The 23,970-nt window shown below is 46.8% G+C and overlaps 1 protein-coding gene across 1 annotated transcript in view; it reads left to right on the top strand.

The window, feature by feature from the left end:
* The window catches only part of Thsd4 (thrombospondin type 1 domain containing 4), a 209,618-nt gene that overhangs the window by 49,213 nt on the left and 136,435 nt on the right, over positions 1 to 23,970 (top strand). The window lies entirely within an intron of this gene.

The raw sequence follows: 23,970 nt of genomic DNA, 5'->3' as shown, positions 1-23,970 counted from the left end.
TGCTAGTCTTGAGCAAAAAGAGCTCAGGGACAGAGCCCAAGTTCAAGCCCCAGGATGGCATACACATACATAAAACTGTGTGTGTGTGTGTGTGTGTGTGTGTGTGTGTGTGTGTGTGTGTGTGTGTGTGTGTGTGTGTGACCATTAACTCCTGGCTGTTCTTGGTTGTTGTTTTTTTTAATAAATCCCCCAGCATATGAATTTATTTTCTATAATGCTATTTGAATTTATATTATACAATGCTGTTTACTGCTGGGTATGTCAAATATCTTGGTTGTAAGTGATAGAAACTTAAACTATACATGTTTTAAAAAGGGATTTTGTTGGCCAGATACCAAGCAACCCAGAAGGTGGCCAGGATTATGATCTGGCTACAATCCATGGAAATACCAGCATTGGTTCTTTCTCTTTTTCTCTCCTCTTTCCTTCCTTCCCTCCTTTCTTCCTTTCTTTCTTTCTTCCTTCCTTTCTTTCTTTTCTTTCTTTTTTCTTTCTTTCTCTCTTCCTTTCATTTCTTTCATTCATTCTTTCTCTCTCTCTCTCTCTCCCTCCCTCCCTCCCTCCCTCACTCCCTTCCTTCTTTCCTTTCTTTTCTTTCTTACCTTTCCTGGGGCTTGAACTCAGGGCCTGGACACAGTTTTTTGCTCCAAGCTAGCATTCTACCACTTGAGCCACAGCTCTACTTCTGGCTTTACAGCTCTGCTGCTGGTTAATTGGAGATAAGAGTCTCACAGACTTTCCTTCTCAGTCTGGCTTCAAACCATGATCCCCAGATCCCAGTCTCCTGTGTAGCTAGGATTACAGGTGTGAGCCACTGGTGTCTGGCAGGACCTGTCTTTCTGTCTGGCTCTGCCGACTTCTTTCTCAGGCAGGCAAGTGGGTGTACACAGCTTGGAGCTTGCAGTTGTAGTGAGGGAGACTTTCCTCTAATATGCTTTGGGCTGACTCAGGTTCTCTAAAAAGAGAACATTAAATTCTCAACTTCCACTACTTGCAATTATGACTTTCTTGTGGAAATAAGTCTTTGCAAAGCTAATGAAGATGTGAGAGGAAAAAAAAAAAGAACAAGACCAGATAAGATATCCCAGCTCCGCTCTTGGTAGTAGAGATCAGGAAGGAAGATCACAGTTCAAGGCCAGCCTGGGTAAAAAACTAGCGACTCCATCTCAACCAGCGAGCTGCGCCTGGTGGTATACATCCATAATCCCAGCTACAAAGGAGACATAGGTAAGGGGATAGTGGTTGGAGACCAGCTAGGCAAATGTGAGACCTTATCTGAAAACATAGAAAATTCTGGAGATGAGGTTCAACTAGTAGACGACTTGCCTAGTGAACACAAGGCACTGAGTTCAAATTCAGATAGTGCTAAAATAAAGTAAGAAGAGATTGGGGGAGGAGGGTGGGCCCTAGCCTGCTGTGATTGCTGTCCTAAGAAAATGGGAGGAGAGGAAGGAGGCTCAGAGTGTGCTGTGTGAAGACACAGACTAGGGCTGGGCAGCCGTGTGGGGAGGAGGGGAATTGCAGATGAGAGGCAGCACCCAGAATCGCCAGCAAAGACTTTGAGGGCGTACCACCCTGCTAGCACCTGCTTTCTGGCTTCTGGCCCCTAGAATTGTGAGAGAATAAATTCCTGTTGCTGACAAGATCGAGGGTTTTATTTTTTTACTATGGTCCAGTCCTAGGAAGCGGCTTTGACCTCTGGAAAACAACACCGAGGCCTTGTGTGGATCAAATTCAAATCCCTGGGTTAACATTTGGTGGGCCTGTAATCCAATCCGATGTGATCGATCGGCCCCAGCATAGGCCTGCCCCTCCCCACACAGAGATGGAGATGGGGTGGGGGGGCCGTGGGTAGGTGGAGGGCAGACCGAAAACCAGATTCTTCTTGCAGAAGTGTTTTCAGTGAGCTCCATTCTTACAAAAGGTATTTTTACAAAAGGTGTTTTTACAGAGCTGTGGTAGGTAGATGAATTAACTGCTTCCTGTAATGTGTTGCTACCATATTCAACAGGCTTCAAATATTTGCAAAGAGTGATCTTTCTGACATGCCTGGAAGAAGAGGAAGAAGAGAAAGAGCCTGGGGTTGCCTGAGTGGGATTTGTTTAAACAGTTGTCTTTTGCGGCTAAGACTTTTTTCTTGACTTCCTACTTCTACTTAAGTGCATCCCCAGGCTGGACCCGGGGAAGCAGAGGCCACCATTAAGTACTGTCCCTTTGTCCATCTATTCATCTGTCTGTCTGGGGGATGGGGAGGGAGGGTGTTTGTGCTTTGCAGCTGGAGTTTGCATGGGGCTCCTGGCTTTGTTTGGACGTCTGCTGCTATTTGCTTGTGTCTGCTGAGGAAAACAGCTGCATTCGTTCAGGCCGGTGCCACACACTCCGATAAACACGTGAATGTCAGCAGATGGCTCTCCTTAGGTCTCGTTCCATTTCCTGTCCTCAGAGAAGGCCTCCAGAGATGCTCCTGCGGTCATCACAAGGCTGGAGGGGCTTGGGGTGTCCTGCCTTCTGCCTACCGGCCCCCCACCCACTCAGGAAAAGGGCTCGGGTTGTCATTTTCCAGTCCCGTCTCACCCAAAACTGGCTTGGACAGGGATCACGTGGTCAAGAATGGGTCAGTTTCATGGGAAGATTCTGCATTTAGAGTCCAACGCTGGGGAGAATTGCACAGTAGCCCCTATGAGTCCTGGGGATCTGTTATATGCACTGTCTCCTCCTCATCCACCGCTCTGATGAAGTTTAATTTAGAAATTAACAAAATATATATTAACAAAAAAAGGTACAAAATAATACAATAGAATTGTGACAGTGTACTGTGGTACTCTGCCGTGGAAGCTGTAACTGCTCTCTGTCTCTGTCTCTCTGTCTCTCTCAAATATCTTGTCTTGTACACCTCAGAAACCTTGGCCTGTGGTTTGTTTTGGTTTGGTTTATCCATTCCATAATTGGAGGACTTATGCCCTTTTGCTTAAAGGGCCGAGTCTGCTTTGGGGGTGGGCATGTCTGTGAGGATAAAGCAACTTCCAGAGAGCACCGCTTTGAGAAAGCCCCTCAGTGATGAGTGATCATGTCCTTGGGCCATTGTGGAGCCCTGAGGCAGCAGAAGGAAGGAAGCTAGGGCCGAGGGGGGCCGAGTCTGGGAGAGTCCCTGGCGTGGTGGACCCGTCATGATAGTCCTGAGCTTCCGCAGCACTAACGCTCAGCTTTGTCAATAGAGATAGATATCTTAGAGTATGTACTAACCTTTATTTTAGCTAACCTCCATGTGTTCTAGATGGGGGTTTCCACTGTAATATTTCCATAATGCGCCACAGTGCACTTAGAGTGGATTCACCCCTAGCCACCACCATATTCCCTATTCCTCCCTCCTTCCTCTCCCAGTTTGATGAGTTTCAAGATGCTGCATTGATTGACAGACAGCTGTTAGCAACAGATTGCTTACAGATGGCTGATAAAAACTGGTAATCTGTTCCTTCAAGCCTCTTCACCTCTCAGTGTCCCTTCTTTGTCCCACCCCTACTATCTCCTTCTAGACACTCCCTGCTTTCTGTTCATGTCCCATTTCTGTGACTATTACCTCCTCCCTCATAAGTTTAGGTCTATGTACCCCGACAAATGAGCAAAGACAGCTTGTTTTGATCTCACTCAACATGGTGATCTCCACATCTATCCATTTTCCTGCAGATGACCTAATTTTATTTTTTCTTTATGGCTGAGTAATATTTCATATATAGGATTCCATATATAACATATATTCCAAAGATAGACTACAGAATTCCATTATCAAATTATTCCTTACATATTCCATAATGTTCTGTATATGGAATTATTTTATATATGAATTTTATATTCTCTATATGGAATACTATGCATAATAGTCATGTATAAATATATGAATAGTGTATGTGTGTGTGTGTGTGTGTGTGTGTGTGTGTGTGTGTGTGTGTGTGTGACTGACTGACTTAGAACCTTAGGACTTTGCAGAACCTAGGAACCATCAGGTAGGACGTAGGCTAGGCAGGCTTGATTACTAGTAGCATGGCTATTGTTATTATTTTTTTGTAAGTCACAGACACCAATTTTAGTTCTTTAAATACAAAAAGATCTTCCTGGAAGGCTAGCCAGGTGCTCAGAAAGCCAGCTTGGTGAAGAACCCAAACTGTGGATGCTGGGGATACTCAAGTGGCCAGAAATAAGCATCACGCATGTGTGCTGCTGCAAAGGAAAGTCCCAACAGGTTTCTCAAAGCCCTGGATTGCAGACTCTGAGCTGGCTCATCTTCGGTTCCCGCCTGCCCCAGCCAGGGTCGCTGTGACCTCCAAGTGGTAACTGGCTCCACATAGCTGAAGAAATTCCTAAAGGACAAATCCTGCAGCAATGAGAGAAAGGAGAGTACATACTAGATGGCCCCTCATGGCCAGTGTCTGGGGCAGAGCCATGACAGGTCAGGCCCACCTGGCTGGTCATCTGCCATTTCCCCTTTGGGCACAGGGGCTGCAGAGCACCCACAGAGGTGACCAGAAAAGGAATGGGACCTACAAGGGACACAGTAGATAGATCTGTTGCGGGCCAGGAGATCTATCCATGGATTTGCAGGCTGTGTATTTGGGGTTGAACTCTGTGCCTCTGGGTCACATGGCAGGGTGCCCTCAGCGAGAGGTGACCAGTTGGCAATGACTCTTCTCCTCCACTCTCCTCTTCCTCCTTCTCCTCCTCCTTCTCCAACAGAGCAAGGCTGCAGTGAGCAATGCCTCTGCTTGCACCAACAGTTTTCCTTCTGTATTCGAAAAGAAGGTGGGTGCAGGGTGGGACAGGCAGTCAAGACACACCTAAATCTTTTCATGAAGAAACTCAGGATATGGGAAAGGAAAGATGGAGGGAGAAAATGGCCCCCAGCTCTAGGCTGTGCTGAAAGGTGTAAACAATTCTTGTAAAAGCAGTTCCTTTCCTGGCATTTGAAGCCGTGTCATTCTAGATAATTAGTAAAGACAAGCCTCGGGGTGTATTTCAACATCTAATAAGCAGATTAGTCTAGTGAGTATAATCTGAAGGATTTGAAACCAAGCGTAGCACTTAATTCCCTTGCACAGTATTAACTGACAAGACCCGGTGCTGCTGTTTCTCTTAACTTTCCAAAGAGACTGCCTGGCACAGTCTTGGAGTGGGGCTATTCTAAATGGGTGGTCAGATGTGGTAGTGCTTGACATGCCCATTCCATGGCTGGGGAAACTGAGGCTGCAGGGGTCGGATGATCTTCCCAGGTTACAGAATGAAGCAGCAGAATCTGATCTCAGCTGCCTGCCTAACGTCAGGGGCCTTGGCTGACTCATTTCCTTTAAAAATAAACAAGTGGGTTTCTACCTGAAGAGTGCCAAGATATTTTGGAGATATCCCAGGACCCTGTCTTAATCTCTTGGAGCAGTTTTCCAGCCCTCTGAATGGAGGCCACCAGGTCAGAAGTTGGTAGAGACTTGTTGAAGGAGCAGTTGGGACTTGCTGTTGGGTTTTGCACAGGTGTTCAGAAACCTGTATCTGGCCAACACTCAGAAGTTTTTTTGTTACTGTTGTTTTCGGTTGCTAGTACTGGGGCACTGTCCCTGAGCTTTTTCCCACTTGAGCCACAGCTCCATTTCTGGCATTTTGCTAGTTAATTGGAGCTGAGTCTCAGGGACTTTTCTATCCAGGCTGATTTTGAACCTTGATCCTCAGATCTCAGCCTCCTGAGTAGCCGGGATTACAGGTGTGAGCCACTGGCTCAGAATGTGCTACGTATATTTAAATCCTACATCTAACCCCTCTTTTGCACAACAATGACCTTCTCCCCCAAGGCTGATAAATAGCCACCATACTTGTTGGTCCCCACCTCACCCATCTCAGTGAGATGGAAGGGAAAGCCTATTGTAGGTCTGCAATGCTGGGAAGAAAGAAGACAAGAGTCTGCTCCTCCCTTCACCTGGCCACGTCTGCCTCTCACTGCAGCTTACCTGGTTATTTATGGCCTGCTGAGCTCTGGAGCCTAGTAGAACTTACTGTCCAGGTTCACGCCTGAGATGCTTGAAGAAAGCCAGCTTTTTATCCCAAACCCTCTTTATATCAGCCTGGGAATATTTCTCTTTTCCTCACTGAATTCCCATGGTTTGGAACGTGCTGTTTGTTTATCACGTTGGCTGCTAGCCTTGGCATCTAGATAGGACACAAGGCATAACAAGCAGGTTTCATCACCAGTGCCAGCTCTTGCTGGGTGTGACTTTGGTGTCTGTTGGGATCGTGGCACGTGGGGGGGGGGGGGCGGTCGATCGGTGATGTCTTTGATGTGCGTTGGGATCATGGCGTGTGATGGGGAGTTGATTGGTGATGTCTTGCATGGGTACACAAAAGAGAATCACGCATGTGTGATTCTCTCCCTCTCTCACATGCAAAAAAGTCTCCAATCATGGTTACTAGGGAGCGATTAACCCTCCTAACGGCTTGACATTTTGAGATAAACCTGTGCTCTTGGTTGGATGGGGATGAAGTCGTTTAAATGTTCACATTGTTTCAAGCCTTAATCTAAATGCCTACCTTTAGCTTCTGCTTTTTAAAATACAGTAATGGAGTGGGGAAGGGGGGTTGCAGGTCAATCTGATGAACACATGTCACTGTGCATTGTTGGACATGTGTTCACATTTAAGATGCAAATAAAAGTCAAACTGCCTGTAGCTGATGAATGTTTCAAGAGAAGACAGAGAAGGCAGGATGATACCCAGACAGTCAGGATCGCCCTTGATTCTTCCGTTCTTTGGGTAACCCCGAAGTGAGGGTCTCTTTCCTGGGGCTGTGAACCTATAGGCGGAAGAGCTAAGTCAAGGTCAGGCTTAAAACCTGGACTGTTTCCTACGCCCACTTTTCCCTCTGCTCTTCTACTGCCTTTCCTGTTGGCCTGCGAGATCATAAGTCCCACTTAAAAATGCCTGGTATATACCTAATGCTCTGCCTCTTACCCCAGTGGTCGGCAGCCCTCCCTGTCATCAGTATGCAAGACACATGGGACATTGTGACACGTCTAAGCTGCAAACCTAGGCTTTGCCAGCAGCTTTGTGAGGTCCATTTAACCCACATGCTTAGTAACTGAGTCTCAGAATCTATGTTTCTCTACGATCACAAATTATGATGTATATTGCCAAGGAATAAGGGCTTTCCATTGAACTTGAGAGACGGTTCTGGGTTTCTTCTGTGTGTGTGTGTGCGTGTGTGTGTGTGTGTGTGTGTGTGTGTGTGCGCGCACACATACACACATGCGCATGGGTATGTGAACTCGTACTGTGAACTCGTGGCCTGGGCACTGGCTCTTAGCCATGTTTGCTCAAGGCTGGCACTCTTCCACTTGATCTACATTGCAACTGCTGGCGTTTTGGTAGTTGACTGGAAAGAACAGTTTCACAGACTTTCCTGCCCGGCTGGCTTTGATCTGTGATCCTCAGATCTCAGCCTCTGGAGTCGCAGCTAGGATGACAGATGTGAGCCACCGCTTGCTCCCACTGACTTTTTTTTTTTTTCTTCAAACTTTGCCATAAGCCCAGGCTTAAGAATGCAGATGGTGATGGGGGAGATGGCAAAGGCCAGGGAAGGCAGAGAATGACAAAGGCCAGGCAGACCCACCTTGCCACAACCTTAATGAGCCCAGAAGCCAACCACAGAACTGCAACGAGGAGCTAGCAGCTCCCCAGTGGAGTTCATAGTTATTAGATTCATCTATGTGTATATTGCTTTAGAATTTTATCATGTGAGCCATCATTTACTGGGCTGACTTGGGTTTTGTCCAAGCAGACTGACTTGCCTGGAAGCCTGGATTCATCCTAGCAAACCGCTTTCAAGTAAAGTCACGCTGCAGCAAACTGTGGATGTTCCATGGGACAGTCCATTTAAAACAGGTCAGATTTATGCAGGACGGGCCCCTGGGCGTGGACTGTCGGGTAGACACTGTGTCTGCTTGGCTCTTAGGGCCTGCCTGTCACGAGAAAGGCTCAAGGATGGAGGAGCAGATCCTTATCCTCCAATCATCTGTGCAAGGGTGATCCAAGCCCTGGAGAAGGGAACGCCCGTCAGATGGGCACGGCTTGAATTCCACTTCGGTGAAGGTTATTAGGCAACCGCCCCTTGCTTTGGCTCCGTGTAGATAGATATTGGCGGCTGTGCGCTTGCGCAGGTGCCTCTCAGCTTGCAGATGCAGCCCAGGCCTCCACCCGGAGGCTGTGGTATTCTCAGCCAGCCTTGGAGGTTTTATAAATAGTATTAGCAGCCAGCTCACCCATCCTCAAGGATGGATGACCCCTTTTGGAACTCCGGGGCGTGTTCTTAGGGCCCAGGAGATTGATCACGGCTCTTTACGTCTCTGGCCAACTCCCATGCAGGTCTTCGTGATATCTCTAGGTGGGCAGCGTGGGGTGCCTGCACCCACCCAGATGAATATCTAGTATCCTGCCGCACTGCCAGGAGTGCATGCCGGGGGGCGTGCATACTCCTTGTTAGAACACGGGAGACTATAGCAACCTGTTGGCATCCATTCATGAAGTCACACATGGTCCTGGATAAGAGATCACCTTAGAGGGGCAGAAGAGGCCCAGGGTCCTTATACCTGAGTTTCTTAGGGAGAAAATGAAGGCTCCTTTCTCCTACAGGGATGTTCCAGAGAGAGGCTGTGCGTACACGTGTGTGCAGATGCCAGAATCACTGAGGGCCTTTTGCACACACCTCACCTCCGGGAGTGAGCAGGGCCGAGCATGTACAGATGGAGGCGGGCACTCTGGGCAGAGGGCAGTGGGTCAGCGCAGTGCTTGGCGGCCCATGCCGACTGTGTTAGGGGTCAGGGACTGGCTCATGTGTCCTCAGGCTGGAGCAAGGGTGTATCTCAGGGAGAAGTATTGGGTGTGGTCAGCCGGGAAGTTTGGCTCCCGGTTCTAGAGGGCCTCAAGTGGAGCCTGCGGAAATTGGGCTTCGTTTTATAGGAGTAACTCAATCCCAGCCGAGCGTCAGGAAAGTTAATCTGGCAAGCAATATGCTGCCCGACCTCTCTGGAATAAATACATCAATAATCACCATTGCAGGCAGCAATGTATTTCAGATGGGTTCTGAGATGTATATGCTATTTCAGAGCGCCTGCTGTATGCACGGTAACTCAGATGGGGAAGTCCACGTAGAATCTTCCTTTGCTCACCACATTCTGTTTTCAGTCTTACTTGGTTTCTTTCTTCTGTTTTTCCCTGGTTTTCTGAATTAATTCCCTCCCTCCTTTCCTTCCTCCTTGTCCCTTACTCTTTGCCTTTCTCTCCCAGTGTCTATTGAGTGGTATTTTGGGAGTCCAAACACAACAGGGACCTCTTCAAGAAGGCCAAGAGCTGGAACAATGCCCAGTGTGCCAGCTGGAACTGGTTCTCTTCCTGGAGGCCACGAGGGCATCAAAGTTTGATTTTGTCTTTCAATCCAGCCCAGATAGGATAGGAATGGGGTGAGCAGGTTCATGCAGTAAATGGCCAGCCAGAGTGTCTCTACAACTTCCTGTGTCCACCATCACCCGAAGGCTCCAGGGACAGAACTCCTGGGTGAGCCAGAACCACAGAATGCCTATGGGCTCTGTGGACATGTCCCGTTGCCCTGTCAAACTGACTTAATAATAAATGTGTGCAGATCCAAGGCATTGGTGGGTTTCCTGATACTCCCATTGGCTTCTCCATGGGCCCGTAGCAATACTTTGGCTGAAAGAGGAACTTGAAGAGCCTGCGTCTTAAGATAATAGTATCAGAAAACTTCTTCGAGCTTTGTTGTTTGTGGTTCTCTCCTTACACAGCGCAATGGTGCTTTATAGACTAATTGGAAAATAGCTTTGTGTCCATGAGAAGCAGCAACCAGTGAAAGAAACTCCAAGCTCTGCTGACACGTTGTGTGTCAGGTTTGGGATGGGAAACACAGACAGCTGTCCGTGGAAATGTGATCCCAGACAAATCTGGGAGCCTCTATAAACAGGATTGGATTTTTTTTTTTTGTATTTATGAATCTGGGAATTTGAGAAAGTTCCGGGTGTATGCCTCTGGAATGTCAAACGTCTGCTGTAAATCCAAATTTACAAAACAGATAAATTATTGAATGAACTGTTCTGATTGCAGGGCCATTTCCCCCTTTTTATTGAATATTTACTCCCTGCTTACCCTGGAGAAGTCCTTCAGTAAATACAGGGCTTGATTTGTAGGAAGATAGCATAGACAGTAGATCCCGCAAGCCTGTATTTTGTAAAAATGTGATTTATATTATATTTGAAAAATCAACTTGCATATGTGGAAGGAACTTGCTCACTTGTTACAGGTGTGTGTGTGTGTGTGTGTGTGGTTCTGGGGCTAGAACTCAGGGCCTGGGCACTGTCACTGAGCTTTTTTGCTCAAGGCTGGCACTCTACACTCTTAGCACTTAAACCACAGCTCCACTTGTAGCTTTTTGGTGGTTAGTTAAAGATAAGAATCCCTGGGGCTTTGAACCATGATCCTCAGATCTCAGCCTCCTGAGAAGCTGGGATTATAGTTATGAGCCATGGGTACCGGGCTACCCTTGTTTTTTTGAGACAAGATGGCACTATGTAGCTCAGGTTGGTCTTGAGTCTGCTATCTTCTTGTCCGTGTCTCCTGGGTGCTGAGATTACAGGCATGCACCATCCTGACCAGCTTGGTTTTGGATTAGTTTGAATCCTATTTGAATCTATAATAGTCCACATCTTTTGATCATTTGTACTTTGAGCTTCTAGTCTTTAACAAAGCAATCCACATTCTTATAGGTAGGTCTATTCCTGTTGGGAAAGTATAAGATAACACTCAGTATCAAAGTGCCAAATAAATTAATTCTAAAAACTGAACAGCTGGAAAATATTCCAGAGAAAATGAAACAGTCAGAAAGGAAAAGAGACTTTCTGGAGTAATCTATAAGTGGTTGAACATGGCAGGATCATGGCTCACAGTTTCAAAAGGAAATGGAAGAAAGTTCATCATTTTACTGAATACTTGGGTTAATATTTAATATTTAGGAAAACTACCCTAGCATCCAAGAAAAACTGAAAATAATCTGCTTATTATTCTGCAATGTTCTTATAAAAACCTACATATCAAGCCCTTTCACCATAACTCTGTCTATAATAAACATAATGGGGTAACCGGAAAGTTCAGGTAAGACATGAAGATATTTTTAAATTTACGTGTTTTGTTTTACTTTATTTATCTTTTATTTTTTATTTTTGTCAGTCGTGAGGCTTGAACTCAGGTTGTCCCTGAGTCTTTTGCTCAAGGCTAGATAGAACTTTACCACGTTAAGCCATGGTGACCAGTTTTCTGGTGGTTCATTGGAGGTAAGAAGCTCACAGACTTTCCATCCTGGGATGATGGCTTTGAACTCTGATCTTCAGATCTCAGCCTCCCGAATAGCTAGGATTACTAGCTATTTGCCACTGGTGCCCTGGCAAATTTAGATGTTTTATATCCCAAGCAATTCCAAACCTGAAAAAAAAACAAACAATCAAATATCATGTGATAAAAAGAAATAGGAATATATTCTTAGGAAAATGCCCTTATGTAGAAAGCTTAAAATCAGACAGACAAAAGACATTCTGTGTGTGTGTGGGGGGGGTGCATTTGCACACATCTTGTGCATGTGTACATATATGCATGTATGCACAAACACATGTCAGTAGTAGGGCTTGAACTCAGGGTCTCATCATCTTGCTTAACTTTTAATGCTCAAGGTTGGTGCTCTACCACTTGAGCCACATCTCTACTTCTGGCTTTTTGCTGGCAATTGGGAGTTAAGAGTCTCTCAGTTCTGTCTGCCCAACTTGGCTTTGAACCAGCATCCTAAGATCTCAATCTCCCCTGAATAGCTAGAATGACAGGTATGAGCCACTGCCCCCCAGTTGACTTTTAAAATAGCCTTTGAGGAGGCAAATAGAATTTGTTGAAAGTCATCTTGAGACTTGGACAAATTCCTGATGCCAGGAGCCAAGGCTGAGTGGTGATTGGTTATCATGTACCAGGGCTGGTGTTGGTTTTGGTGGATTGATAAAACATGTCACCTGTTGACATGTGGAGGAATTCGTCACCCTTCTACATTTAAGCAGGGATGATTTCCGTGGCCGACGGCCAGTGCACCCTCAAATCCACTTGGGATAAGGTTTTCAGAAATGAAAACCCCACTTGGGTACAGGTATGTGGCATGTGCAGGAAGCCGGTGGTTTAGAGGTAGCTCCAGTCACCCCACAGTGAACACTCTGTGCAAAGGAGATAATGATAGAAGGGAAACTTCTGAGCCTGCCATCTTGATCCTTTTAGACAGAAAGCATGGTGATAGCCGCCAGGAGTTACTGGTTTGGAACTCAGGCCTGTTTGACTTGGCAAATATGGATGGCTGTTCTCTCTGAAGATCTGTGAAGTGAAAACAAGGGACCAGCACCCGGAAACCACCGTACAGATGATCTGATGAATTCTCTCCGTTTCCGAGGCCTGGAGCTGCACAATGGCCTGCTAGGCCCCAGAGAGACAGAGAGGCAAAATGTGGACATGATTTCCCTCACCATCCCCCTCTTCTGCAGGATCTAGCTAGCTGGAATCCAAGGTGTGACATGTAACAGGGTAAACAGAGGCAGAGAATTACCTGGAAAGGCAGACAGAGAACAACCAGCCTAAGGACATCAGCTGAACTGTTCCCTTCTGGATGCAGTGAAGCCATTTTCTCGGTCAAGTTCACTGCCTTCCTAAGATAATAGGACCTGCACACACTTAAGATGGTGTCATGTATATGCATGATAATTATTTTCTTCCTTCCTTCCTCTTTATTTTACGAGTGGTCCCAACTGGCCTCAAACTCACAGCCCTCTTGTCTCAGCCTCTTAAATGCTGGAATTACAGGTGTGTCCACCACACACTGCCAAAATTGTCCGACTAGCAAGTCTGCTGACAGTTCTGGCTTTGAGTTTTCCTCAAAGAAATCCCAAGATCCTTCAGGGGTTCCCAGCCTCCTGCATTGAGATCTTTACAGAAAAAAACCTTACCTTCATGCCCGGTGCCGTAGCACACATCTATAATCCTAGCTACTCACGAGGCTGAGATCTGAGGACTGAGGTTCAAAGCCAGCCTGGGTAGAAAAGTCTGTGAGACTCTTATCTCCAATTAACCAGCAAAAAAAGCTAGAGGTGGAGCTGTGATTCAAGTGGTAGAACACTAACTTTGAGCAAAATGCTGAGGGACAGCGCCCAGGTCCTGAATTTAAACCCTAGTACTGGCATGAGAACAGGAAAGGAAAGGAAAGGAAAGGAAGAAGGGAGGGGGGGGCTTTTGTTGGGCAAGTCCCAACTAACAGGTCTATATATATATACTTACTCATTTTGCAATCCTGGGGATTGAACCCAGGGCGTTCCTGCGTATCAGGCAAGCATCATTCACAATCAGCACTTGCAAAAACCCTACCAAGAGGAAGCTAAGAAGGATGTAATTCCTTTCATTTCAGACTTGAGTTACGAGCAAGGAAAGAGATAAGTCATTCACCAGTACCAAATTTAAGGAATACTTTTAAATAAATATCCATCTTGGTCAGATGACATAGATGAGTTACCTTTGTATTGTGCTTAGCACCCATAAAGCACTTAACTCCGCACAGAGCTGGCTTCTAGGTACAAATAAATCACCTTGTCACTGTGCGAGCAGTAAGTTCGCATCCCCTGCCAACTCCTGTCAAGAGCTTTGCTTGAATGTCTAATCGTGTAATTTATCTGTCTTGAAAATCTGGTTTCCTTCCTCTCTCTTTTCTTAAATTAGCTTCTATTTATGAACACATAATTAAAAAAAGCCAATAGTTCTTAAAGGCTTATAATGAAAACCAGGATTTCCTAAATTCTATCTCCATCCTCCCCTCCCCCTCCCCTCCACACGTCTCCTCCCCCCAGCAGCTGTCTTTCACTTCCCAGCTGTTCCTAGTGCAGGCCACCATGTTTCTAGACCACGTGGATTATCCAGTTTGGTTGTTCCTTTTTGGCTTCCCGTAAGGTAACTGGATTTAGTCCTCTCCCAGGAGCCAGGTTCCTCCTCTCAAACTCCCTTCCCTTCCCTAAGCATCCCACATCCTGTGGGAAGCGTCCTTACGACTGTGAAGATAACGTTCACTGGGACTTTGTTCATGTGAGGTCTCATTTCTTCCTAAAGAAGTCAATATATCTGCATTCATCAAGGTTCTCCAGGGAAACAGAACCAACAGCCAGGGGTAGGTGAAGGAGATCCATTGCTAGATACTGGCTCTCATGATGATGGAAGCTTCAGAGTCCCCAGATACAGCTGGTACCCAGGAGACCCAGGAGGCTTATGGCATCCTCCTAGCCCCAGGACGAAGACATGAGGACCAGGAGAGCTCTCGATTTGGGCCTGGAAGCCCGCAGTCCTGAGATCCAGGCAGAGCTGGTATGTCAGTTCACGTGCGAAGGCAGGAAGAGTTGTGTTGTGCGTAAGCGAGGATTGGCTTTTCTATTCCACACCTTCCTCACCAGGGAAGGCGATCTGAGTTACTCAGTCTACTTATCCCAATGTGCATTTCATCCAGAATCACCTTCAAAGATACACCGGGAGTCGGGCCCTAGTGGCTCACACCTGTATTCCCAGTGACTCAGGAAGCTGAGATCTGAGAATCACAGTTCAAAGCCAGTCCAGGCAGGAAAGTCTATGAGGCTCTTATATATATATATATAAAGTAAACACACCAGAAAACCAGAAAGTGGAGCTCTGGCTCAAAGTGGTAGAGTGCTAGCCTTGAGCAAAAAGAGCTCAGGGACAGTGTCCAGGCCCTGAGTTCAAGTCCCACAACTGACTAAACAAAACAAAACAGAACAAAATAAAATATACACCGGGAATAACCAAATATCTAGGCACCCTGTAGCCCAGCTCAGGTGATAAATAAAATTAACCATGATGATGTCTTTCTGACCTCTGCCCGTTTTCCGTTTTCTGGAACTTAAATGTTCATATCTTCAACTTTCCAATGTATTGGTTTCTGCCTCTACTTTCTATGGAATCTGACTGTCTTCTAGATTTTCCTATTCAACTCTTCGTTTTCTAGAACTGGAGACTGAAAACGGAGGGCCTTGCACATTCTAGGCAGGCAAATGTTCTACCAATTGAGCCACAACTCCAGTCTGTAGGTTCGCAATAAAAAGGTTAGCAGGTCTGGCCTTGAATTCACATTCTTCCTGCCTCCCTCTCCTGAGTGGTTAGGATTACAGGTATGCACTGTTGTGCCCCACTGGACTCTTCATTTTTGTGATTATGTAATTACTCCACAAAACCTTCCTTGTTTCTGGTCATTTCTTCAATGTGGCCTCTTGTGCTTGTTTTATGGCTGTATTATCTAAACATAGAAGAATGCAATAGGGATTTTTGTTGTTGTTGTTGTTGGCTGTGGGACTTGAACTGTGGGTCTGGGCGCTGTCCCTCAGCTCTTCAGCTCAAGGCCAAAGCTCTACCACTTGAGCAACAGCACCACTTCCGGTTTTCTAGTGGTTTATTGGAGATAAGAGTCTCATGGACTTTCCTTCCCAGGCTGGCTTTGAACCATATATGATCCTCAGATCTCAGCCTCCTGAGTAGCTAGGATTACAGGCATGAGCCACCGGCACCCGGCCTAGGGATTTTTTTTTGAAGGTATATTTTAGTTGCCTTTCTCTCCACCTACAAAATATTGTTCCCTGTCTGTTTTGACTCTGTATTTCATGTTGGAGGCTTCTCCCCAACTGTCTCTCGACCTTTCATGAGTATTCATACTTGACAGTAAGACACCAGGATCCAGATGGAAAGTTCTACGTGCCTGGGTGGGGGATCTGGCTTGGGGAGCATTGCTCGCAGAGAACAGATTTTGAGCTGTACTTTCTGTTGGAAAAAGTCTTCTGACACCGTGGACTTTGTCCAGGGGAGAATTCTCTGATCTCCTGCCTGGGGGAGGTGGACAGATGGCTGGGGTTCCATGAATCCTTGCCCACCTCTCTCCCCCTCCTCCTCAGAACTTCCTGCATCTGTAGCGCCCCCCCACCCCCGCCACTCCCCCCCCCCTGGCTTGGAGTGAAGGTTCAGAGCGCAGTGGTCTGGCTGTACACCCTCGCCCTGCATCCCTGGTTTCCATGACAAGTCCTTCCTACCCTGCCTGTGTCCCCAAAAGTGCCCAGGCCTTCCATCTGGGGATACAGCCTTCCTTTTGAGCTTCATCCTCATGGTTCCTCACCCTCTGCTAGGATTCTGGAAGGAAAGGAAGCAGATGCACATAGCCAGAAGGGGAAATCTGAATTCTCCCTGTAGGCCTATGCAAAGAAGAGGCACTTCCGGTGGTAGTTCCAGGACAGGGCCACCGAGGCCACTATGATTCTTGGTCAGCAGACATTTGTGGCACATGTACTGCCATGTATTTTCCATTCTTGTTTTCAGTGTCTGTTCTCTTTGTTTTCCTTCCTTCCTTCCTTCTTTCTTTCTTTCATTGGTTGTGGGGCTTGAACTCAGGATGTAGATGCTGTCTCTGAGTTTTCTCACTCAGGGCTAGCGCTCTATCACCTTGAGCCACAGCACCACTTCCAATTTTCTAGGGGTTAATTGGAGATAAGAGTCTTATGGATTTTCCTGTGTGGGCTGCCTTTGAACTACGATCCTCAGATCTCAGCCTCCTGAGTAGCTAGGATTATAGGCATGAGCCATTGGTGCCCAGCTGTTTGTATTTTTTTTTTTTTTTTTGGTCCTTTTCCTGTCTACCTTCTACTCGGGTGTCCTTGGCTGCTGCTTAAAAATCACATTTTTCAGTTAGTGGCTCATGTCTGTAACCCTAGCTATTCAGGAAGCTGAGATCTGAGGATCAAGGGTTCAAAGCCAGCCCTGGCAGGGCATTCTGTGAGACTCTTACCTCCAGTTAATTGCCAAAAGACCCCAAAGCAGATCTGTGGCTCAAGTGATAGAGCACCAGCCTTGAGCAAGAAAGCTCCGGACTAGGCCCTAAGTAAGTCCTAGTACCAGAACAACACCAACAATAATTTTACATTTCATGGTCTTTGATAAATGCCTCTCTGTACAGAAATCACTTTCTTGCACTTCCCGACCCAGCCTCAGCCTGCCCTGCTGTCACCAGCTTTGAACTTCTGGTTCCTCTGTCTTCTGAGTCACCAGGGTCTAACCAGGAGTGAAACACAGAAGCTCCAGAGACTCTGGGTTTCTCTTGGATCTAATAAAGCACATGCTGTGGCCTCTGCATGCACTGGTAGACAGGAGCTCTGTGTTTTCTTCATCCTTTGACAGTGGCCAGAGGAGAGCTTAGGGCTGAGCGTCCTGCAGGTGGGAGGGTTCTGTTCACTGCCTATGCTTTTCCTCCCAGGACAGCGCCTTGCTCTAACTCTTCTCCATCCTCACACGCATCCCACATCTTCCTGAGCTCTTTTCTGGCAGGGGCAACATCCAGCAGCTCCACTGATCACTCTTTTTTTGTCCCAGTGGGTCAGGATTCACATACCGGGCTCCATGGGTTCGTTTGTACTGTAAATACTTGACCTGAAATGTGTGGCCTAAGTTCATCTATCCAAAGGCCCCAAACAATGACCAAACATTCCTTTTAGATAGGAGACAGATTTCTTTCCCTTGGCAATGATTTTCTGCCGAGATACAGAGCAGGATGTTGTAAATCTGCTAGGTCTTGTAATAACACCACACCCATCCAGTATGTAGTGATCAGTGGCTGCTTGGAAGGCTGTTCGTGTTCTTTTTTAAATAGATATTGTTCTCTGCAGCTCTCTCAAATCCTTCTTAGAGTCTTAGAGTTTTATGAGTCTGGAGAGCTTAGATCTAACCAAGACCAGGAGCAGGCTGGGTGGGTAAGAGGCACCACCTCTAGATAACCAGATTGAGCTGGACACCCGTGGTTTTGCCTCAGGCAGGAAGGAAATCATCTAGAGTCATCTCCACGCCTGGCTTACTCAGTGCCCTCCTCTCAGGCCTCTGCCGTGGTGCTGGTGTGCGAAGTGATCTGCTGTGTGTGCAGATGAACGTAATGAGACTGTGTCCAGCCCAGGGTCACATTGGAACCCAGGACCCCTGACTCTGAGCCTCTGACCCCTTCACTACCCCCCTCAGCTGCTTCCCTGGAGCATTCAAACAAAACAGGCCAGTTTCCTGGTAGTTGGGAGGCAACGGGGGAAACTAACTCAGCCCAGTGCGGGCTTTGTGGCCCCTGGGTGAGTCAGTTTTCCCAGGGTCAGATACACGTGTTGGAATTCGATGGTCCCCAATCTGCTTGGACATCATACATTAGAGGACTTAAAAAAATCAACTAATTTTTACATAAAACAAAGTTCTAGTGCACAAGTTGATTTTTTTTAAGGAACACTTCCTGCAGCTACCACCACATTGCCACCACGTCAGAACCATCCCTCGTGTCCTATTAATCCTTGGTCTCAACCCAGACTCAGGGCAGCATATGATCGCTCTTCTTTCTCCTTCTATAGCGTTGCCCCTTCTGGATGTTTTATTCAGATAGCCATGCAGTGTGTGGGCTGTTGCGTTGGTGGTAATTCCTCATTGCTCATTAATCCCCCCCCCCCCACCACACACACACAATACTGGATGTAGTAAATACGATCTATCCGTTTGTTTTTCTGGCTCAGTGGTATTCCGTGGTAGAGATTGGCTGGCCATTAGTCAGTGAATAATACTGCTGAGAATTTTCATGCCCAGTTTAGGTGAGGACATGCTGTTTGCATTTCTCCAGGATGTCTACCCAGAAACAGAAACTCTGGTTCATGGGGGAACTATGTTTACATTATTATGGTTTCTTGTTTTGTTTTAGGAAATATCCAAACTGTTTCCCCCCCCCCCCCAAAAAAAATGATCATATCTCCTGGGGAGCCATTTCTGGGACCTGGCTGGCTCCTAGAGGTCTGGAGTGGGGTCCAGAAATCTTCACAGAGACAAGCCTCGTCCCCACCCCCGCCCCCACACCAAGGGGACGGAGGCAGTTAGTGGACAAAGTTTGTATGTGGTGACTTTGAAGCCTTCTCAGGACAATTGTCCCAGGTCATTTTCACCAGGAAGGGCAAGATATGCATCCTCCACATCTTCTCTTGGTGTTGATTGGGGATCAGAGACACAGTTGCTCCGAGCGGGCTTCAGAAGTTCGCTGAGCTGCTTGCTTAATGCTGTGTAGCACCTGCCCTGCCCCACCATCTGCACACATGGGCCGGACTCTCTCTGTCTCTGGCTTCATAGACATAAAAATTTATCACAGGTTTTTATGTGCTGTCACATTGTAAAAGTGCCATCAAACAGAGGGTCAGGTTTTCAGTGCATCTGGAAGCTTCCTGCTCCTTGAAGCCATTGCCCCAGATCTGTTCTTTCAGTGGCTGCTGCGTGGATTCCCTTAAGCACGCTTCGGACTCCAGAATCCTTTTCCTGCAGAACTGATGGAGAATGCCAATGACGTCATGGAGCATGTAGGGGTGAAGCTTGGCTGCCTGGGAAATCTCACTAGGAATGGACGGGGCCTGGCACTGCTTCCTCCGGCTTGGCTGCTTTCTGTCCTGCACACAGCTGGCATTTCATGTCCTTTCATTAGCTTTTTCACCCAAGGTTGGCAACTCTACCACTTGAGCCACAGCTCTGCTTACCACTTGGTGGTAAATTGGAGATCAGAGTCTCACAGACGTTCCTGCCCAGGCTGGCTTCAAATTGTGTTCCTCAGATCTCAGCCTCTTGAGCAGCTAGAATTATAGGCGGGAGCCACGAGCACTCAGTGAATTGTATACTTTTATATAACATAAAATTAAGCACTTTCTTTCATACCTTTCTTCTTTTCTTCCCACCCTATTTGTGGTTGTTGTTGCTATTTTAAAGATGGTCTTGTCCAGGCTGGCCTCCAAACTTGCAGTCCTTATTATCCAGCAGTGATGGAACTACAGATATGTGCCTTCATGCCCAGCCTCCTTTAAAAAAAATAAACAAGATTATAACCATCCTACTGTGGCTTTGATTTGCACCTCTTCAATGACGCAGGGTACCGAGCATCTTTCTGTGAGCATGTTGGCCATTGGTGAATCTTATTTGTAGGAATGTCTGCTGAAGTCATTTACCTACTTTAAAGTTGAGGTGGTTTTCCTTTTGTTGTTGAGTCCTTTATGCAGTTCTATGTTGCCTAATGATGAGGAGATGCATGGTTAGGTGAGCTTGTTGTGTAAATATTATAAGGAGTGTGTTAACACAAACCAGCCAATGTAATTATACATGGCTGCCATCTTCTACGTGGTCTGTCACTGATCAAAATGTCTTTTGACACCCAGAACTGTACATTCCAAATAGCAGGCTGGCCTTAGAAAATAGAATTTGCAACTATTTCCTCCTTCTCTTCGTTTTCTTTCCTAGTATCCTTTAGTGCACAAATACTCCCCTTGTGCTGAGGTCCAATGGTATTTTTTTTTAATTTTGATGCTTTTTTTTTTTTTTTTGGTGTCCTATCTCAATATCCGCTGCCAGATGAAAGATTTGTCCCTACGTTTTCTTTTGAGAGTTTTATGGTTTTGATGCTTAAGTTTGAGCCTTTGATTCTTTTCAAGTTCACTTTCATATGTGGTGGAGGTAGGGATCTGACATCCTTATCTGGGGTGGTGGTGTGAGTTCATTGGTCCCTGCTCCATTGTTGAAGAGTATTTTCTTTCTCTTTGAATGGTCATGGTGCCTTTGAGTGTAAACTAAAGGATTCATTTCTGGATTATCAGTTCTTTTTTCTTCCTCTTCCTCCTCCTCCTCCTCCTCCTCCTCCTCCTCCTCCTCCTCCTTTTCCTCCTCCTCCTCCTCCTATTTTTCCTCCTCCTAGTCCTGGGGCTAGAACTTAGGGTCTGGGTGCTGTCGCTTAGCCTCTTTGTGCTCAAGGCTAACGCTCTGCCACTTGAGCCACAGCATCACTTCTGGCTTTCTCTGAGTAGTTTATTGGAGATAAGAGTCTTAAGGACTTTTCTGCCCGGTCTAGCTTGGAACGGTGACCCTCAGACCTCAGCATCCTGAGTAGCTAGGATTATAGGTGTGAGCCACTGGTGCTCAGCTGACCTCTCCCCAGTCTGGAGTTTTATTCTCAGGACTCTCCAGTGCTGGGGCCAGCCAGTGCTGGTTGTCACGGATGGCTGGAGAGGCAGGAGCGGGGTGGTTGGATCTCCAGTCCAAGTCAGAGTCAACACGGACAGCGCTGCTGCCTCTCCGGCCTCCCCCATCTGCCCAAGGGTCTGTGCTGCCCCAGGCCTGGCCCCTCTGGTGGGGGACGATTGAAGTTGTCATTTGGCCACCACTAGCCTGGTCCCCTTCCTTCAAGGCAGATTTATTTCCAGCTCCCTCTGTGACCTTGGGCGTATTTCTACCACGCTGCGGTGACTTCAGCCCGATCAGGGAGCTTCCTGGCTTCTCATTTTTCTCTGGCAGCAAATGAGCAGAACATTCTAAGTCGCTCGTAGAAGCCGCCTCAGGTGGACAGGCCTTAAGGGCTGGAATTCACTGGACGACCCAGTGCTTTCTCCTTTGCCCCATTCTATGGCTTTCCAGGCCCCAGCTCTTATCCCTCACTTGACCTTTGACCCAGAGAGAAACATCTCTACTGTCCCTTCCCTCTGCACCTGCCTGCTGCTCTTCTAGCTGCACCCCGGCCTTCTAGGAATCTCTGATCTGAGTCTGGCCTGCTTTGTGCTACGGGGCTGGAACCAGAAACCCCTAGGAGACAAGTTCAAAGTGGGCGGGAGAGGAAGACTGTTTATGGATCTGTTCTAAATGTTTTACCATATTTTGAGGTTTGCAAACTTCGGTCATCTTGTAGTGTTTATTTGCAAAATACTTGGTTGCTTGGTGGAGTCAGCTAAGGACTGTGCGTGCTCTGTATTCTTTGAATATTTGTTCTGTGAGGGTGGGGGTGGGGGTGGGGGAGGCCTCTGGGGGCAATGGCTCCCCTGTGCTTCTGGACACTTCCATTCTGGGGGGAAACGTGCAGCCATGTGAGGACAGTGGTCTCCACAGGACCACCCCACACACACACATGAAGATTTTAATGGCCATAGCACAAGCATTAGGGCCTTCAGAGAACCCCTTGGTGGAAGGATGCCAGCAGTTTGTGAAGCCCTCCCTTGAAAGGAAGTGTGAAACATTATGGTTTTTTTTTTTTTTCTCTTTTTTCTCTCCAGTTGTGTTTCTTCACTGGCCGGGGCTTCCTGGGTGGAAGGGGAATGGTGGGGGCCCTGGCATCTTTGCATGCAGGCAGGGGAGTCTGTGTTGTTGTCCTGGGGGTTCTGGGATGAATTCACAGAAGCTTCTCCACCCCTACCCGTGCCCCACCCCCACTTATCCCAAATCCTTCAATACATAGGAAGGCCGAGTCTAGGTTTTGAACCTTCATGCATTTTGATGTATCACTCCAATTCTCCATAAAGATAGAAAGATAAAGATCAAAACAGATAGTGAGCTCACACCTGTCATCCTAACTACTCAGGAGGCTGAGATCTGAGGATTGCAGTTCAAAGCCAGCCTTGGTAGGAAAGACCGTAAAACTCTTATCTCTAATTAACCAGCAAAAAGCTGAAGTAGAGCTGAGGTTCAAGTGGTAGAGTACCAGCCTTGAGTAAAAAGTTGCTAAGGAACAGTGACTGGACCCTGAGTTCACACCCCAGTACTGGTATAAAATAGCAACAACAACAAACTGATGAGAAAAATTCTAGAGGGTTTAACATGTCCTTTTTGGTTTGCTTTGTCTGGTTTAAACTCTGTGTATAATTTCTGGCAAGAGAACAGTATACAAGAACTCGATTAAGTTTCAGATGAAGACATTACAAGCAAAATAATACGCTAAATGTGCTAGCAAATTCCAAGAGAACATCAAAGTGCCTTTGATAAATATCATCCTGATTCCGGCTCCTGAAATCACAGCCACACATCTCTTTGCGCTCAGAGATTCTTCTCCATCACCCAGAAGTATATGTTTTGTGACTTTTTAGGGCTCAAAAGATGCTGAAGGGGGAGGAAAAATCTGCATAGAGCTTGAAATAGTCTGGGCTTTTGGTGCAGGACAAAGATCTTGGTTTTTCCCCAAGTACCTATAATTTTTCTTTTATTCAAGATTAAAGTGAGTTTGTTTAGAAGGAGAAATAAGAGGGCTGGGAAGGTGGCTCAGTGGTAGAGTGCTTGCCTTGCATGCATGAGGCCCTGGGTTCGATTCCTCAGCACCACATAAGCAAAAAGAAAAAAGCCGGAAGTGGCACTGTGGCTCAAGTGGTAGAGTGCTAGCCTTGAGCTGAAGAGCTGAGGGACAGCACCCAGGCCCAGAGTTCAGGCTCCACGACTGGACCCCCCCCCCCCAAAAAAAAAGGAGAAATAAGAACTAAATGCCAAAAGAAGAAAAAAATATAAGCTGGGTACTGGCAGCTCACCTCTGTAATTCTAGCTACTTGGGAGGCTGAGATCTGAGGACTGTGGCTTAAAGCCAGCCCAGACAAGAAAGTCTAGGAGACTCTTTATCTCCAATAAACCAGCAGACCAGCTGGTGAACAAGTGGAGCTGTGGCTCAAGTAGGAGAGCACCAGCCTTGAGCAGAAAAAGCTAAGGAACAGTACTCACACTCTGAGTTCAGGTCCCAGCACTGGCACATGCGTGTGCACACACACACGTGTATACACACACACACCAGTGCAGTTAAAAGGCATGTTTGCCCATCTTGATAGTGGCCGGTGAGTGCATGCTGGAGGCGAGGTGGGATGTGAAAGCTCATTAATCATCTCCAAGTCGTGAGTCATGTTGTTGTCAAGTAAATAGCCTTTCTAAATGGATCCAGATGCCATCACATACATGTTTCCAATAAAAAGGCGATTTTCCCCTCCTTGGCGGGGGCCATAACTACGTCACCACGCACGTGACGCTTGTTTGAACTTCTCTCTCTTTC

Source organism: Dipodomys spectabilis, unplaced genomic scaffold, assembly GCF_019054845.1.
Source record: "Dipodomys spectabilis isolate Male_0828 unplaced genomic scaffold, ASM1905484v1 ptg000219l, whole genome shotgun sequence".
In the NCBI taxonomy this organism is placed as follows: Eukaryota; Metazoa; Chordata; class Mammalia; order Rodentia; family Heteromyidae; genus Dipodomys; species Dipodomys spectabilis.
The sequence above is the reverse complement of the archived record's forward strand: the minus strand, read 5'-3'. Positions and strand labels throughout refer to the sequence as shown.